The sequence below is a fragment of the Orbicella franksi genome, chromosome 2 (genome assembly GCF_964199315.1).
Source record: "Orbicella franksi chromosome 2, jaOrbFran1.1, whole genome shotgun sequence".
Taxonomy (NCBI): domain Eukaryota; kingdom Metazoa; phylum Cnidaria; class Anthozoa; order Scleractinia; family Merulinidae; genus Orbicella; species Orbicella franksi.
In genome coordinates, this window is record NC_138146.1 from 38,402,899 (window position 1) to 38,419,392 (window position 16,494).

General features: G+C 42.4%; 1 protein-coding gene and 2 pseudogenes across 3 annotated transcripts in view; all 3 read right to left on the reverse strand.

The window, feature by feature from the left end:
* LOC145479753 (uncharacterized) overlaps positions 1-16,494 on the reverse strand; it is a 29,151-nt gene that overhangs the window by 9,097 nt on the left and 3,560 nt on the right. The gene's annotated exons all lie outside the window — the stretch shown is intronic.
* LOC145479756 (uncharacterized) lies at positions 167-2,849 on the reverse strand (annotated as a pseudogene). The gene is made up of 4 exons (XR_014048456.1): positions 2,719-2,849; positions 970-1,163; positions 650-718; positions 167-390 (listed from the first exon to the last, which is right to left on the reverse strand). The product of XR_014048456.1 is annotated as an uncharacterized LOC145479756 (transcript).
* Positions 1,174-15,615, reverse strand: LOC145479754 (uncharacterized; annotated as a pseudogene). Its single transcript, XR_014048455.1, has 6 exons — positions 14,197-15,615; positions 13,954-14,104; positions 13,300-13,386; positions 12,203-13,062; positions 3,026-3,102; positions 1,174-2,842 (listed from the first exon to the last, which is right to left on the reverse strand). The product of XR_014048455.1 is annotated as an uncharacterized LOC145479754 (transcript).

Here is a 16,494-nt window from a genome sequence, read left to right on the forward strand (position 1 = left end):
TATGAAATAAATACTGTGGAAAAATTATTCATTTGACAACATTTCCCCCAAATCCTGACCAGATGTTGATTTTGCATGCTTTGAGGGCACAATAAACCTGCTTTTTCTTTCCAACAGTTCCTTCGAGAAAGGGGGAGGCTTTGCAGCAATTGTGGGTGTCACTACACGTGGATTGCTTTCATTCAGTGACACATTGCGTGCCACGAGATCATTGTCCTCCACTCAAAGGTTTTGTTTTGTTTTACTGTTCTTACATCCCACCGCTGAGTTCTCTGATTACATCTCCTGGAGGTGATTTCATTCCCAGACTTGCTTGTGGCTGCTGGGAGATCCAAATAGGAATTCCAGTCAAATGTAGCAATATACTTCCTTGCCTTGTAAGCTTTATAGCTGCAATGAAAAAAAATACTATTACTGTAGTTGACTTTGTTCTATCACTTGTCTGTGATTAGTTCAATGGGATATAATCCTGGGATGCATGCAGATAAACTATATCCTTTCTGTGAGGTGTAATATGGCTGAGCACACAACAAGAATGTTGGGAGTAATTGTTCGGTACTCAAAATTAAAGAGTTACCATTTAATTTCATGCATTGTACCCCAAAGTATTTCACTATACATCTAGAATATTATCAGTGTATAAAAGTACCTTAGCAGTGCTCTCTTTGGAGTGTATGCAAGGGTCAGGCTGTTTGCACACTCTATTCTGTGAGTGTGCCTGAAATAAAAAACAGAATATTTTCAAGACTATCTTCGAATCATATCTCAATGCTGTGACAATAGTCCCCGGCTAAGTGCAAATTATAATCTGTATATTAGGATGTTGACCTGTGGATGCTATAAAATTTAACACACTTTTGATGTATACATATGAATATGAATATTTTATATTTGAGCTATGCACAAAGTACATGTAGTATTCTGTACTAAGACAAAATGACAACTTGCAGATTCATGCCACTTGGTTACCTGAATCTAACATAGAATCGGAAGTTGTCAAGCAGCTCTGGGTTTAAGATGACTTTCTGCAATTCTGCAAAGTCTTTGTCATGCCGGTCAAACCATGTTAAGTTGGGATCATGGATTTGATCATCACGGTCACACCTGCCGCCCAACCACTCATGGGAGTCACAGACATGATGAAGTAGGCCAATCCACTTGCTCTAAAAAAAATATTATAGAAAACAAAAGGACAAAGAAGTCATTATGTGTTGCACAAGGCCAGAAGTAAGTGTATCATCTGGCTACCTGGTCTTCTTGACCCATTAAAAAAGATAGATGTTTTCAGTAAACAATTTGCATTGTGTGATGCATAGTGTCACTCTGGTAACAGCACAAAGCTATTTAACAAATAGATTCCATGTTGCCGTGCGTCTGTTCAGTAATAGATCACAGATGACGTCAAAATGTGATAAGAACAAATAAGTGGTTCACGAGGCGATAGCCGAGTGTGTCACTGATGTTCTTACCACATTTTGACGTCTTCTGTGATCTATTACTGAACAGACGCACGGCAGCGTGGAATCTATTTGTTTTATATCATAACGAAACAAACTACTACAGATAGCGCTTTTTTTATTTCAAAACCTTTCAACATAACTCGAAAGCCGGCCTTTGCCCACTTTGGCGAACACGAAAAAAGCCATTTGACGTAATCTATTGTCTATACAAATTGAAGCAATCTCATTGGTTGCTATGCGTAGCAAAGAATTGTGATTGGTCCAGGAAAATCACGCCACTGTCAAACTTGACTCGAGCGTAGCTTCTCGTGGAATGAAAACTTACAGCGAAAGCAAAATTGAAGTGCGAAATCTACAAATCTTAAAGAAAATGCTGGATAAGTCAAGTCAGTTTTTGTCATCAGAGCAGCCCTGTGAGCCGAAAAGCTTGGATGTTGCCTCGAATGTTGCAGGAGTTGAAAAACTACGCTCGGAAAACTTACGGTTGCAGTCAACCTGGAGACCATTCGATTCGAGTTTTGAATGAAAGGAGCGCTAGTGATAGTGGAAATTTATGTCCTCTGTGGTTGGTGATTCTCAAATCAGTTTGAAATAGTGTCGGAGACACCTTTTAGCTGCGATACAGTTGGCCGCGAGCTGTAGTGAGCTATACTTTGCTCGCTGCTGTGCCCTGAAACGGACTGGAACATTCGCATCGGAAGGCAAGGTTATGTGTTTATTTTCACTGATTTTAAGAAGTGGTTCAGTTGATGTTTCATTCCAGACAATCACTGTGTCAACAATTATTTAAAGACTGAGAAAAGTTCAATGTTTTAAATAAATTAATCTCATAAACATTTTGGTTATTGGGTTTGTTAAATTCGAGATAAAGCAATGGTTCTCGGCTTACCAAGACCAATTTTGTGTTTGGTTTAGTCTCGCTCGACTACCGACTGAGACTGCTCGAGTATTTTTTCTGAATCATTTTCTAAAACAGAAACGGCTTTATCTTTCTTCTTCCTGCTAGACTATGCTTCTGGTACATGTTCAATGCCGGACAAGACTTTCTTGTACCTTATCTTATACCTTGTACCTTATTCTCAAAACTTTCCGCCATTTAAAAACACAGGGGGAAAAACTTTGAAATGGTGACGTCAATCGTGCGTTTGTCCTCTAATAGATCATAGCCGAGAACCAATCAAAATGCGAGAATAACTTGGGTTATTATATAAATAAAAATATTCCACATCAAATTATAACCATTTTAGATTTCTCCTACCTTCATAATTTGCAAGGCTTCCTCATCTGAAGTGTTCTCACTTTCCCTGCACACACTGTTACAATACTACAGAAGTGGTGGATTATATGATCTGACCAAGCTTTTATTTTGGCCATTGCCTTGGCTTGTCCAGTATGAAAGATAAAAAATATATATTCCCTGTCCTGATAATATCCTTGTCTGGATTCAATATGCAGTAGACAAGATTAAGATAGGGTAGGGTGGGGATGGATAAGGTAGGATAGGAATAAGATCGAATTGATCAGAACAGATTTAATGAATTATATTAATGAATTGACATGCATACCTTGGCTAAGCATTTCCTAATACTCTTTGATTTATGCCAGACATCAAGGCTGTGGAAGATATCCTTGAACTCAATGGCTGTCAAATGTAAGAGGAAATGCACATTTTTTCATTATAAACAAACTTGTATGGAACAAAGCCTTGCTCTAAACACTGAACTGCACTGCATGCTACAGTATCTATGCACTATTCGCACTGCATATATAATAAGCGTATCGCGATAATGCGCTACATTCCGCTAATCCCGAGGGTCTAGGATAGTGGCGTCTAGTACGATCCTTTGCGGCCTTTCGAACATAAAATCTGGCCGCGCAGTGCGAGATCTCGCAGTTTGACGAGATTGCTGTGGGAAGACGCCTTGCTCTTTTCTTCGTGGTCACCACCACCAGCCTTCTGTTCTTTGCTCGTGTGTTTTCTTCAGTTATGGCTGAACCTTTTTTGCCTCTTCTCCCTGAGCGTGGCCCTGAGCCAGCAGATGACCCGGTCGCTGCAGAACCGGCTGTTCCGCCCGCCGAAGCCGCCGAACCGGTGGTAGAAAATGAGGTAATTGCTTCACTTATTCCTTGTGTTTTGGTTGCATTGTCTTTATTTGTTTGCGTTGGTTTCGTTCCTCTGCGTTTCACTGCCCGGTTTAGGCTAGTTTGCTAGGATGTCGGTCGTTGGCATCTTGGTCGTTCGCCGTTTCGCGTGGGCTTTGCTCTCGCTCTTTTGTTTTATTTTCTGCCTTGTTATTTTCTTCGTGCAGTTTTATGTCGTGTTTTAATTTTGGTCTGCGGGGAGTTTTTCTCCCTCGTTATCGCGGCGCCCCGTTTAGGTTCGTTTTCTCGTTATGCGGATATTGTTTTTTCCTTGTTTGTTTTCCCTCCGCGGTTGTTTGCACGTACTTTTGGACCTGTATATATTCTCGGCGCTTTTTTGCCGCCTCCGCCCATTTCATTAGCACGTTGTCGTAGTTATATTGTTCTCGGTGTCGGTATGCCCCATTGTTCTGCATGACAATTTTCGTTATTGCCTGTTTGTTACACTTTGTTTTGTTGTATCGAAAAGTCCCTTTTGGGTAAAGGACGATTTTTTGGGTATGTTGTGGAGCCAGGGAGATGATATTAAGAGTGAAAAAGAAAAAAAAACAAGGACACAGAGGGAGGAAAAAGAAAGGAGTGGAAGCGCTTTTGGGCGTGTGTATGTTTTCAGCCCTTTTTGGACGGCGCGAAAAAAAAAAAAGGTAAAAGATGGAAGGAAAGAGAGAAGCAGAGGCGCTTTTAGGACATATGTATGTTCCTGGCACTTTAAGATGGCAAAAAACAAAAACAAAAACAAAAACAAAGAGAAAGAGAGAAAAAAGAAGACAGGAGGTGTTAAGGGAAAAGAGAAAGAAATGGAAAGTAAGGAAAATGGAGAGAAGCGCCTTTGAGAGCACTAAAACGAAAAAAAAATAATAATAAAACGAAGGAGGAAAGAAAGGAACGAGGAGAGCAAAGGATATGATAAGAAGCCAGGAAGACGGAGAGGAAATAAAGGGAAAGAGAAGGAATTGAAGAAAGGGTGAATTGATGACAAGTAGAAATTGGTGAAGTGGAAAGTGATAAAGATCGGAATGGAATAGAATAGGAAGTGGATGAGGGGCTTTGACAGGGAAATAAGGATTTTAAAGGAATTGACAGTGTTCAAAGGAGGTTAGCGTGGGGCCAGAAATCGTGTTGAGGAGGAAAGTGCAAATCTCGGGAGTTCTAACGTTGAAGCTTAGCAGAAGATAGGCACAGGGTTTGAAGTGGGAACGCAGGAGGTGTTTCTATAAGAGCAAAAACCGACACAACGTAGAATGAGTTTTAGAAGGTGTACTATATTTCGGCTGGCCAAACCAGCCTTCTTCAGGTACAATGGAAGATTTTACATTGGTGCGTGTTTTTATGTAGCCGATATTTACGTAATACCGGAAATACGCAAAAGTAATTGATATTGTAAATTGAAGATAAGCATACGGTAAAATAAAATAACATGATAAAAGAACATAATAAAAGAAAACAAATGGAAACAATTAATATGTTTCCTCACGGATAGTCTGAACATCCGCGAAGAAACATATTAATTGCTTCCATTTGTTTTCTTTTATTATGTTCTTTTATCATGTTATTTTATTTTACCGTATGCTTATCTTCAATTTACACTATCAATTACTTTTGCGTATTTCCGGTATTACGTAAATATCGGTTACATAAAAACACGCACCAATGTAAAATCTTCCATTGTACCTGAAGAAGGCTGGTTTGGCCAGCCGAAATATAGTACACCTTCAAAAACTCATTCTACGTTGTGTCGGTTTTTGCTTTTGTATTCTTCATTTTATATGTAAAGCCGATTAGATCACCATTGATCCAACGTATACCAGCAGGATCATTGTTCCGGTTACTTGCTTAAACATTTTATAGTTTCTATAAGGAATGGGGGGGTTGATTGTGGCGAATTTTGAGCCGTTCTTTTCCCGGGCCATTTTAGATTTGGTTATGTTCTTGTTCTGTTCTGGTCAGCAGGACAGCAGATGTGATTTTCATTCCCTGGTTCCTTCTTGTTTCTCAGCCAGTCGATCGTATTCACATTCTTGAGAGGAAGTTGAAAGCCTCGGAAGACGAGAAAGCGCGTAGGAGCACGGAGGACGCGTTGATAACTCTCCGCAGGCACCTAAACCACCCGTTAAACATGTTTGATCGATATGAAGCGGTCGTGCTGCTACAATCTTTGGTTCGTCTCGCGAGGAATGAGGCACACGAGAAGGCCGACATGTACGCGGCGGCTCTCGATGAGGCTAGGGCAAGGGTGGATCAACTGGATAAAGAGTCGTTGCAGAGGCTGCTTGTGGGTCTCTTGGGGGATCCTGTGCGGGCCAAGATAGCGAAGGAGGCCACCGCCATCCTGAAATCCTCTTCTAGAGCCTCAGCAGCTCAGTCGCGTGGATTTCGCTACACCCGCCCGAAGCCTTACGGGAATGTTCGTTGCTTTACTTGTAATCGCTTTGGCCACATGGCACGCGAATGTTTTTACAATCAACGTTCTTCTCAGTTCACTTATCGCGCTCCCCGCGGGGGTTCAGAGGCGGTAAGAATTAACCCAGCGTTTGAGTAAGCGATCATTGCTTTGTTAAGTTTCTGCTCTGTAGCGAGTTTGTTTTTCTATCATTTGTTTCCCTGGCATTTGTATTTCGGCATACTCCAGTTGTGTTGTCAGCAGGCGCCTCCGATATTGCTTTGATAAAGTTCATTTGATTATCAGTTGTCTCAATTTGTGTGGTCAGCTGGCTTGTTGTAGGCCATTTTTTGGCAGTTTGTTTGGGCCTTTGTCCTCATACATTTTAGTTTCCCAAGGTGCCCTGCCCCACTCGCCCTCGTTGACCTTGGGGGGCCTTCACTGTGCCTCAATTCTGGACCTGGTTCGGAGCCTGGGGTCAACGAAGGTTGGGTTCCCTTTTGTTTTCCCTGTTTCTTATCTCTGTCCGCTTTTGACTTGTTCCCTTAGGTTGCATCCTTTGCTTTTCGGAGAAAGTTGGGCGACGCAGTTACCGTCCGCGGGACAACAGAGACTTCTTGGTGTGATATTTTTAAGGGAAGCCAGCCTTTCGTTGACCCCTTGGCTTCCCCGTCCATGGTGGCGAAGAATCCAGCTCTTGGGGTTTTGCGTAATCTCCGATTTCTAAATCCGGATGATTTTTAGGCGGGATCGTTGCACACGCACCCGGCGGTTTGGGAGACGTTGTCGTCCGATGTCAGCAATGAGCACGTCGACCTTATGGCCATAATTAATGAAGGGGTCAAAGCTGAACAATTTTTGACCCATTTCAAGGGGGATTTCAAAGGTGAGAGTTTTGATTCAGATCATCCTCCTCCAATCGTGTTGGAAAACTTTAAGTCTTACGCCCGATTTTCGGATTTCATTTCCACTACCATTTCGCTATGGGTGTCGGCCGGAGTCTTGTCGGTTTGGGGCGAGATTGGCCAGGTCTCACCACCTTACCTGGTCCTTCCCTTCACCGTTGAACCCTCGAAACCTCACCTTTGCCATGATGAGCGTTACCTTAATTTGTGGATCAAAGACCTTCCTTTTAAATTGGACCATTTGTCGGACTTACCAAGGTATGTCTTGCCCGGGCATTACCAGCATTAAATATTGTATAGTCCTGAAGGAAATACTGTGTCTAAATAAAGATTTTACCTTACCTTTACCTAGCACGTTTGTCTCCACCCGGCTTCCCGTACCTTTTCCGGCCTGCAGTTGCAGGGTTTTTACTTTACATTTTGTACGTTACCTTTTGGCTGGAAGGCTAGTGCTTTTTTCTATCACAATTTGGGCCTTGCAGTTTCTAGTGCGGCACGTTCGTACGGTGTACCACTTTCCCAGTACATAGATGGTCGCCACGTCGGTCAGCTTCTAGTACAATCGTCTAAGCAGCCCTGGGCCCCGTGTAGCCACCAGAACGCTGAGGCCGCGGCGTAAATTCTCTGTTACCTGCTACTGGAGGCCAGCTATTTTGTCAATTTGAGTAAATCTCAATGCAGTCCGTCCACGTTCGTCACATTCCTTGGCTTTACCTGTGATTCTATTCGGCAAGCTTTCCTGATCCCAGAGGAGAAAAAAGTCAAATTTAAGGTACTCAGGGAAAACATTTTAGCATCTAAGACGGTAACGTTAAAAATTCTTCAGCGTTTTGCCGGTAAGGCTGTTTCCTTCAGCCTGGCTCTAGCTGGTTGCAAGTTGTACTTTCGCGAAATCGTCAAAACCGTTGCTGGTCTTGTACGTAATTCCAAAGCGGCTGCTAAGGTCACTGGTCTTCTGCAACCTGAATTGGAATATTGGCGATATTTAGATGACTGGACGGATTGTTTGCCATGGAGATCGGAGAGACATATCGCTGTCACTTTTTATTGCGACGCTTCTAAACGAGCGTGGGGAGGCGTTTTGATGACGGATAACGGCAGAATGGAGGCTCGAGATTACTGGCGAGAAGAATCGGGCAGCATAAATTTTTTGGAGGCGAAGGCCTTGTTGTGTGCTTTAGATGCTTTCTCAAGGATTCAGAATTCCCGCGTCGATGTTCACACGGATAGCAGAGCTCTGTTGGGGTCATGGCAGAGCGAGGATGGAAATAACTCCAAGATAAATGACGTGATTAACGCTATTTTGCGATGCAGCCAAGAGTTCAACTTTTTGATCGACATTCAATACGTTCCTTCGGCTGGGAATCCGGGCGACGCTCCCTCGCGTCGGCATTCAGACCTCGATTGTACCCTTTCTGAGGAAACGTGGTCCCGTGTCCAGAGAATGTTTGGACCACATACCTTTGATCTCATGCCGCTCGACAGTAACTGCCGCCTTGACCAGCTTGGTAATCGTCGACCGCATTTCACGCCATGCCACAACACCCCTGAGTCATCCGGCATCAACGTGTTTGCGCATCAGTTGCCTATCAGGGAAAATCTTGACCAGCATTATCAGCACCCCTTCACGATAATCGTGCCGGATATCCAGCCCCGTCGGTACTGGTGGGCATTATTGCAAGCCACGAGCGTTGATCGATTTCTCCCGGGACGAAAGGGCGACGATTTGGTTTTGTTTTTTCCTTCTGCTGCGACTCCAGGCTGGTTCCCTAGACCACTACAATGGGACCTTTGGGCTTTTCGTTGCGTCTGTTAATTAATGGCATCACCAATTTTGTTAAGACAAGCATTATACCCACATGCCGTTCTTTTCTTCAGGTTGCACGCCCCTGGAAAGCAGCCCGGCGGTGTACGTCTTGTCTCTATCCAAACGATCATGATGCGAATTTTTGCCAGGCTTGTGGTACATCAACAGGAGCCCCTGTTACTCCGGTTGTCCAGCCTGTTCAGCGATCAATAGTTGTTTCGTGAACTTTAAATCTTTGTCAAGTAGCAAACCTTGTCAGGAGCAAAAGTCTTCCTTGGAGCGACACTTGTCAAGTTTCCTCGCCTCTCTTTCGCCCCGGAAGGCCATGCCCTCCGTCACCTCGTTAACTTTCTTATTAGTAAAGATAGGACAGGGAGAACTGTTGTTCACGTTAGGACATGTGATAGGAAAGTCTGTAAATGCCCCCGCCGTTTAGCGGCCGGTTCCGTGGACTCCATCATCGGGAAGTTGCGTGCTGTTTGTAATAAGTTAGGCCGTTTCAATCATGCTAACCCTGTTTCGCACTCGCTGGTAAAGGAATACTTGAAATTCACCAGGGAAGAGCAAGCGAGTTTGGCGGTCACTCGGAAACAGGCAGTCCCTCTTTTCTTTACGAAGTTCATGCCACTCATCGGTCACTTTAGGGTGAAAATAGTAATTTATCCTCATTGCATATCTATTGTTGCGATCACGTTAGACTTAGTTATGGGAGGAATCCGCTCCCGGCCTCGACAATCACCATGCTCCACCGGCACCGCTTGCTATCCAAACCGACGCACAAAAACGGGGAAAAACACCACGACACCCCCCGAGAGTGCTAAACCTGCTTTATTCTACAAACCTCCTTTCCATAACTCAGACCCCCATACTCCCAGCTTAAAACGTACTGTGCAAATACAGAAAACGCTTAAGCGATTAGACTACTGGGGCCTGTTTCTCGAAAGCTCCCGTAAATACCGGGCCCGATAACTTACCGGGCCGGTTAACGGGAAACTTTACCGGGCCCGAAATAGCATTTCTCGAAGCACTCGTAAATTTTCCCGGTACTTACCGGGCCCGACAAAATAGCGGGTTGTTACCAATCTCTAGCGCGCGCTTCACGCTCGTTCGCGAGAGAAGGAGAAACACTTGGGACTATACGTACAGATTCGATTTGGATCGATTCTGTTGTCGTTGCGACTGTTATGCTTTTTGAAGAACACTGTGAAGTTTAACTTCGACTTTATCGTTGTGTCAAAGGAGAGTAACTGAGAGAGATCGTCATTTTGCATGGTCATATTACTTGAAAGTGATGATCAATTGCCTTTTGTAGCTCGATTCGAAGACTTCGATCGACAATCTCTCTCTTTTCTAGGGTTCACTCTAATTCAAAATGTTCACTGAGCAATCAAACAAGATCTGCGGACCGCCGAGGAAACAGTGTGAACTTGAGAACTTGAAATTTAGCTAAGAATTTCGCTTAAGTAGGTGTACAGAATATTTGGAATAAGGAAGGATCTTACTAAAATTTTTAGGCGTGATTTAATCGTTTTCTCCGACAAACATCGAGCGTAATTTTCACTGATCCCAGATCGACTGTTCTAGCATAAAGCAAGCTAAGATCAATAGAAATGTTACTGAAACAATTTATTGGGGAGAATAATTTTTATGGTCTTTATTCTCGTTTATCTATCGTGAGTACAGTACGTTTCTTCGTGTTTCATCTAGCTAGAAATGCTATAACCAACATTTGTCAGCATTTGTGCACCGCGCCTAATGCGACTCTTCGCGATCGCTCTATTATGTTTACTTTTTGTAGAATGTCTGTTTTCTAATTTCCTTCTCCAAAAAAAGTAAAAAACAAATCTGCAATTAAAACACAGGAAACAGGTTTGGCTTGCAGTAAGATCAGGTTTGCGCGACAGGAACCCATTTTGATGTTCATACAAAGAAGCCTTTTCGAAACGCGCGGCGAGTGATCGGCGTTTTCATGACAGTGTTTATCTATTCATTAATTTTTTTTCCCGCCGTTTGTTGGTTTTGAAAAACAATAAAATAGAACTTCACAGTTATATAGCGCTTCCATGCAAACGCCTTCAAACTGTGAAAAATAACACAACAACAACAATTATATTTACGTGGGTTTCCGGAGCCAGCGGGCAGCTTCTCGCAGTGTTTCTCTCCAATTCCTCCTTTAGCTCCTCAACGAGCCACTCTATTTTGTTTGGTTTTGCAACATTTGTGACTCCCCGGTAACTTTACGGGAGGTCACGACCTCCCGTAAATTACCGGGCAAGTTACCGGAAAAATTAACGGAATCGAAAATAACGGGAGCTTCGAGAAACACCCGAAAAGTTTACGGGGACTTACCGGGTGACTTACGGGGCCCGATAATTTACCGGGTCTTTCGAGAAACAGGCCCCTGGATGTTTGCCGGGTGAGAGACCGCGGCAGTGACAGTGGAAGCCCGGGGCATGACAGACTCCAAAAGGTTAAGAGTACTAGCCGCCTGAGAGACACGCGCATAGTGTCTGGCCATGTCGCTACTTTTCCACCCAAATACGGAGCGATCTCCTCCGGAGAACAACCCAAGATGCTAAGGGTGTTGGAAAGCCAGACCCTGAAACTATGGGGCGTTTCTACATTACAAAGTTTCACCTCGGAGAGATACACAAGCAAACGATTATTAACTGCCGAACCAAGAAACGGCCTCTCCCTGACACACTTCCCATGGTCGGAAGCTCGGAAAAAACATCCCTCAGACAAGGAGACCCCCAGCGCTTGGCAGGCACGAACATAAAAATCCAACCAAAAACAGGGCAAACATCTGGGTTTCGAAAGGGGACAAGAACAAACTCACGGGGAGATCCTTTGCGAACTGTTTTCGTAAGAGACAATCTAATTAAAACGCCTTCCCGATCCCGTAACCTGAAAACCTGTTTGCAAGAGAGCCGCCCTAAATCCGATGCTCTGTCCCCAGTGAAAAAATCCACAACAAAGAAGATGGCATCCCTAACAAGGATATATTTACTAACAAGGGAAAGCGACGCACTTGCCGCTATTCTCGCTGCATATATAATGAGCGTATCGCCATAACGCGCTACATTCCGCTAATCCCGAGGGTCTAGGTTAGTGACGTCTAGTATGATCCTCTGCGGCCTTTCGAATATTAAATCTGGCCGCGCAGTGCGAGATCTCGCAGTTTGACGAGATTGCCGTGGGAAGACGCTTTGCGCCCCTCCCTCCTCCCCTGGTGGCGGTGACCACCTCTCACCCTTGCTGCATAAAAACAAGATGCTGACATAAAAACAAGGCTCACAATGGTCCACAAGTAATTGTGATAGCCATTATTTATTTATTTATTTAGTTAGTTAGTTAGTTAGTTAGTTAGTTAGTTAGTTAGTTAGTTAGTTAGTTAAAAGCACAATAAATTAAATGCATATCTAATAAAAAAGACTTAACTGGGATCATTGTTATCTCACATCATTTTAGTCAAACAGTGAACATAATCAACACCAAATTTACTCACCAACCAACTTTTTAATGAATGAAGATGCATCGGTGGCCACTTCAACCACATCGAGCACTCTCTTGAGTCTGGTCAGAGCATTCTTCAGTGCAACCTTCTCCATATTTGTAGAGACAAGGCCTACATGTCGCTTGTCTCTTACTTCAATTTCCAAAATGTATCCCGAGGTCAGCTTCATTAAGAAGTAACAACGATTTTTGGGAGTGAACCCAGGTGAGTCGCACTGTCCATCTCCACCCACAACAACCTTTTCATCGGAAAACTCCTTCAACAACTCTCCCTGCATCCAACTCCACCACTCCTCCACTGCAGGAAACAAATACAGGCGTTGCATCCGGTAAAAGGTAGACTCGGACAAGAAAGACCTAAAAACTCGGCAACCCTGCTGACTTTCCCAAAATTATTACCAGACAAACGTTATTGACATAAAGGCCATTTACCTCCCTAGATGAGGCAAACTTAAAAATGTGTCCAGCTTGGCACTTGGCAGTAACAACAACAGTGGTCCCCACAAAATGATGCTTGACCTCGGGGACTTTACCACACCCTTTTGTTCTACAGCATCCCACAAACAAGTTAAGAAACAATGCAATTCCAAAGAACATACAAATTTTTTCTCCTTGACCATTTCTACTTCTTTTCGAAACTCAAAGAGGTCTTCCCCTCTACTAAGTTTGCGATGAGGTCTAAACTCAGGTCTATCCTCCTCCTCCACACTTGCTGCAGTTGTTGTGGTTGCAGCACTGGCAACAGCATCAGCCTGATTTTCCTGATCATCATCAGTACCCACTTCTGTATCAAGTGGCAGGAGCTCATCATCCTCACCATCTGACAAATCAGCATTTTCATTGTAATGCATACTAACAAAAAAAAAAGAAACACAAATACAGCGTAAAGAAGGAGCCACTATCATAATAACCAAACATAATAATAGCCGAGTAAAAATAATAATAGAATCACATGTGAAGATTTCACTAATTAAAACTAAATTCCTCCCACTTTTTCAAATTATGTTATACTCGTTCACTTATTCATACCTAAAATGGCACATATAAGACACTGTCTTTAAAGAAGTAGGAAGAAAAAACTATGCTTACATCGAAACATCAGAGTCACTTTCAGTTTCATAGAGAAATTTGTACTCGTTCATTTCTCTGATGGCTGAGTCACAGAGCTCTCTAAACCTAAATGGAGAAGAAACATTTTTACCACAGCAACAAGCTATTTCATACACATACAAAATCATTGCATACATGTATGTACATGTACCAATAATAATTTAGAATTATCACTCGAAGTTATTGCTATGTTTTCATGTAAAATGAAACACCAGGACAAATATGGATTTCAAAATGCAGCACAAAATAATTATGCACAAAGATTCAACATGCAAAATAAACACCAGAGCACATATATGAAGAAAAATATCGCACTTTATACATGTAGAAAGTTTTGCAAAACACATATTATTAATTATTGTTCTGTGGGAGGACGGTGACATGAAAGAGAAAGTACCTTTCATTCTCAACGGAAAAGTTATCATCCGGTTCTTCATCAGAACCCTTGTCATCAGTAAACATTGAAGAGTTTAATCCAGAAAATAATTGAACAAAAAGACATGACATATGTAAAAACTGACTATTACCGGCATGATTTTGATTCACGTGGGGATTTCACTGTAGTTATGTAAGCCCCGCTTTTACAGAACAATGGACAGTGCTCTCGTTTAAACAAAATATACGCATACTTACTTTCTAAGACTAGAATGAAGTCTGCTGTTCTCGATGGATGAAGCTGACGGCGAACAGTTATCAGGAGTCGACACAGTTTCCACGATCGGAGACACAACCATTGACTCGGAAAGTTCATCACGCGGCTTCACTGGTGTAGATGTTTGTGGCCCTGTTTAGAAAGAATAGATTTAAAATACATAATTGTAAAGACATAAGCATGCTTATTTTCAAATAGTATTTATTTTCATCGAGAAAACGAACCTTCACTTTCGGCAATCGCACTTGGCACGTGTTTCTTTCGGTCGCCAAACGCAACTCTCGAGACACTCGCGATATCTTCCATTTACCTACAAGAAAAAACAGAATAACTTCATGATAACGTAAAATACAACTTTGTAAGGAATATAAATCAAACGTTTATGAACGTAAGTCTTACCTTCGACGATATGCGAGAGACAATAAATGAGTCGCGAAGTTGCCGTCACTAAAAGACTCATAACCTGCATCACATTTTGCTTGTAGCCACAACTTAAATATCTTTTCTTCCGCATAAATACGCTTGTGGTTTCTCAGCCACACTTTCTTGTATTCCCCTCTGTCTTCAACCTTTCGTTTCCACCCTGAGTTGACGCGTTTACTGCCATGTCTGGATCTTCCACTAGTCGACGCCATTTTGAATTTGTGAATGCTAACTTGAAAAAGTCAGGCTGACTTTTTCAAGTTTCGATCGGCCACGCGAGCATGCGCAGACCGTGACCGTGTCCCTTTAATTTGCACGAGTGAGTTTTTCAAAAAGCTGAAATTGCAAGAGCCGCTTCGGCTGAGAAAAAGATGCGATTTAGAGCAAAAAATAGTGCGATTCTTGAATAAATCGCACCTCTGAGAGCCAATCAGATTGCAAGGATAACCAGTGATTTTGAAATGGATTTAGTAAATGATTTAAAGTACTAGTGATATTTGAAACAACAATAACAAAGAACCAATCAGCGCGGCGCAGAAACGGTCGCACCCAGTCCGCCACCAGCACTTTTTTCAAAAAGTTGGCGACTGTCAGTGAGATCAGGAAGGTTAATCCTGGTTACCAAATAATATTTTCGATCCCTTTAACTAAGACCTCTGATGAGGCTGTGGATACTGGCATGGTCGTGTACTCCCCTAGCTTCTTGATGAAAGATATCACATCAATTTTAGAATTTTCTTCTATGACACCGTCACAGAAGAAAAAGAAACATAATTATCGCAAATGCAACAAGGGTTTCTTGCTCAATTTTTAAAGTCTTCTTTTCATCTAACCTTATGTCTTTATGTCGATGTCCTCCTTACTAAGCAGAGTAACGCAGTAACGAATAAAGAGAAAACAAGTACCTTAAATCCTCGAATTAGCGCCCCCCTCGAAAAAGCGCCTACTTCGAATAAGCGCTCCTCCTATCAGCCGAAATTTAAAATAATAGGAGTAATGAGACAAGAAAAGATCTATAGTTTTCGTCATGTAGTATTAGATTTGTATATTGTTTCAGTTTTTGAACACGTTAAGTACTAATGGTGCTGCCATTTAAACTTTAGGATTAGTTTTTTATGTTCATAAACACTGGTATGTAACTTGTTATTTACGCGCAGATGACGTATTAACAAAACGATCGTGTCCAGCCACGATTAGAGACAAATTAAATAAGCGCCCCTCCCCCCCCCCCTATCCCCCTCGATTAAGCGCCCCCATCGAATACGTCCCCCCATCTCCCCATCTTCTCCTAAATTTGAAATAAGCGCCCCGGGCGCGGCAGATTTCTTTTGCAGGTCACAGTTCACAGGTCACAGGTCACCAAAAAATATACCGAAACGTCATAAAACAGATGCATAGAAGTGCGTCCCAAGTGTTACTATAACAGTTATTTTCTGAAAAAAAAAACGCATGAGGAAAATCAGCTGTAGTACTGAAATAAAAAAGAAATAATCAAAAGAAAGAAAGCCAAGACTTATTTCTGTTGAAAACACAAATTCTTTGTAGCCTTTCAATACAATAGGAAAACGAAAGAGGCTTACACTGATCCGTGAATTATGCATTTAATTACGCGTGATTTGTGAACCAACGAATTTTGCGGGAATAATTGTTCACGGGAGATTTCAGCGTCATTACAGCTCGTAAACTACACCAAACTAGATGTAAAACCTGCCCATTCGACGCGCTTGCGGCTGGAGGACTGAGAACTAACCACAGTGTCACACACAGCAGTTTGATGCATCAAAATGGAGGGTTCTGTATGTTTTGCGAAACGTGGATAGAATTTGTATTTTCATGTGACACATGATTTAGCCTTCGCATTTTTACGTGAAACGTGATTGTTTGCTTTTTTCTGTGAACATGAAGCTGTTTTTCGAATTTTTCGTGATGCGTGAAAAGGTCAATTACTTATGCGTGAAATTGTTTTCAGAAGAGGTATAGGGGACCCTCTTGTTTCTGTTTAGAACATACTTGTTGTAAAGATTTCAAAAGATAGAAATGAAACAGTTCAATTTGCTATCATGTCGAATTATCTTATTGCGATAAAATATATGAAACAC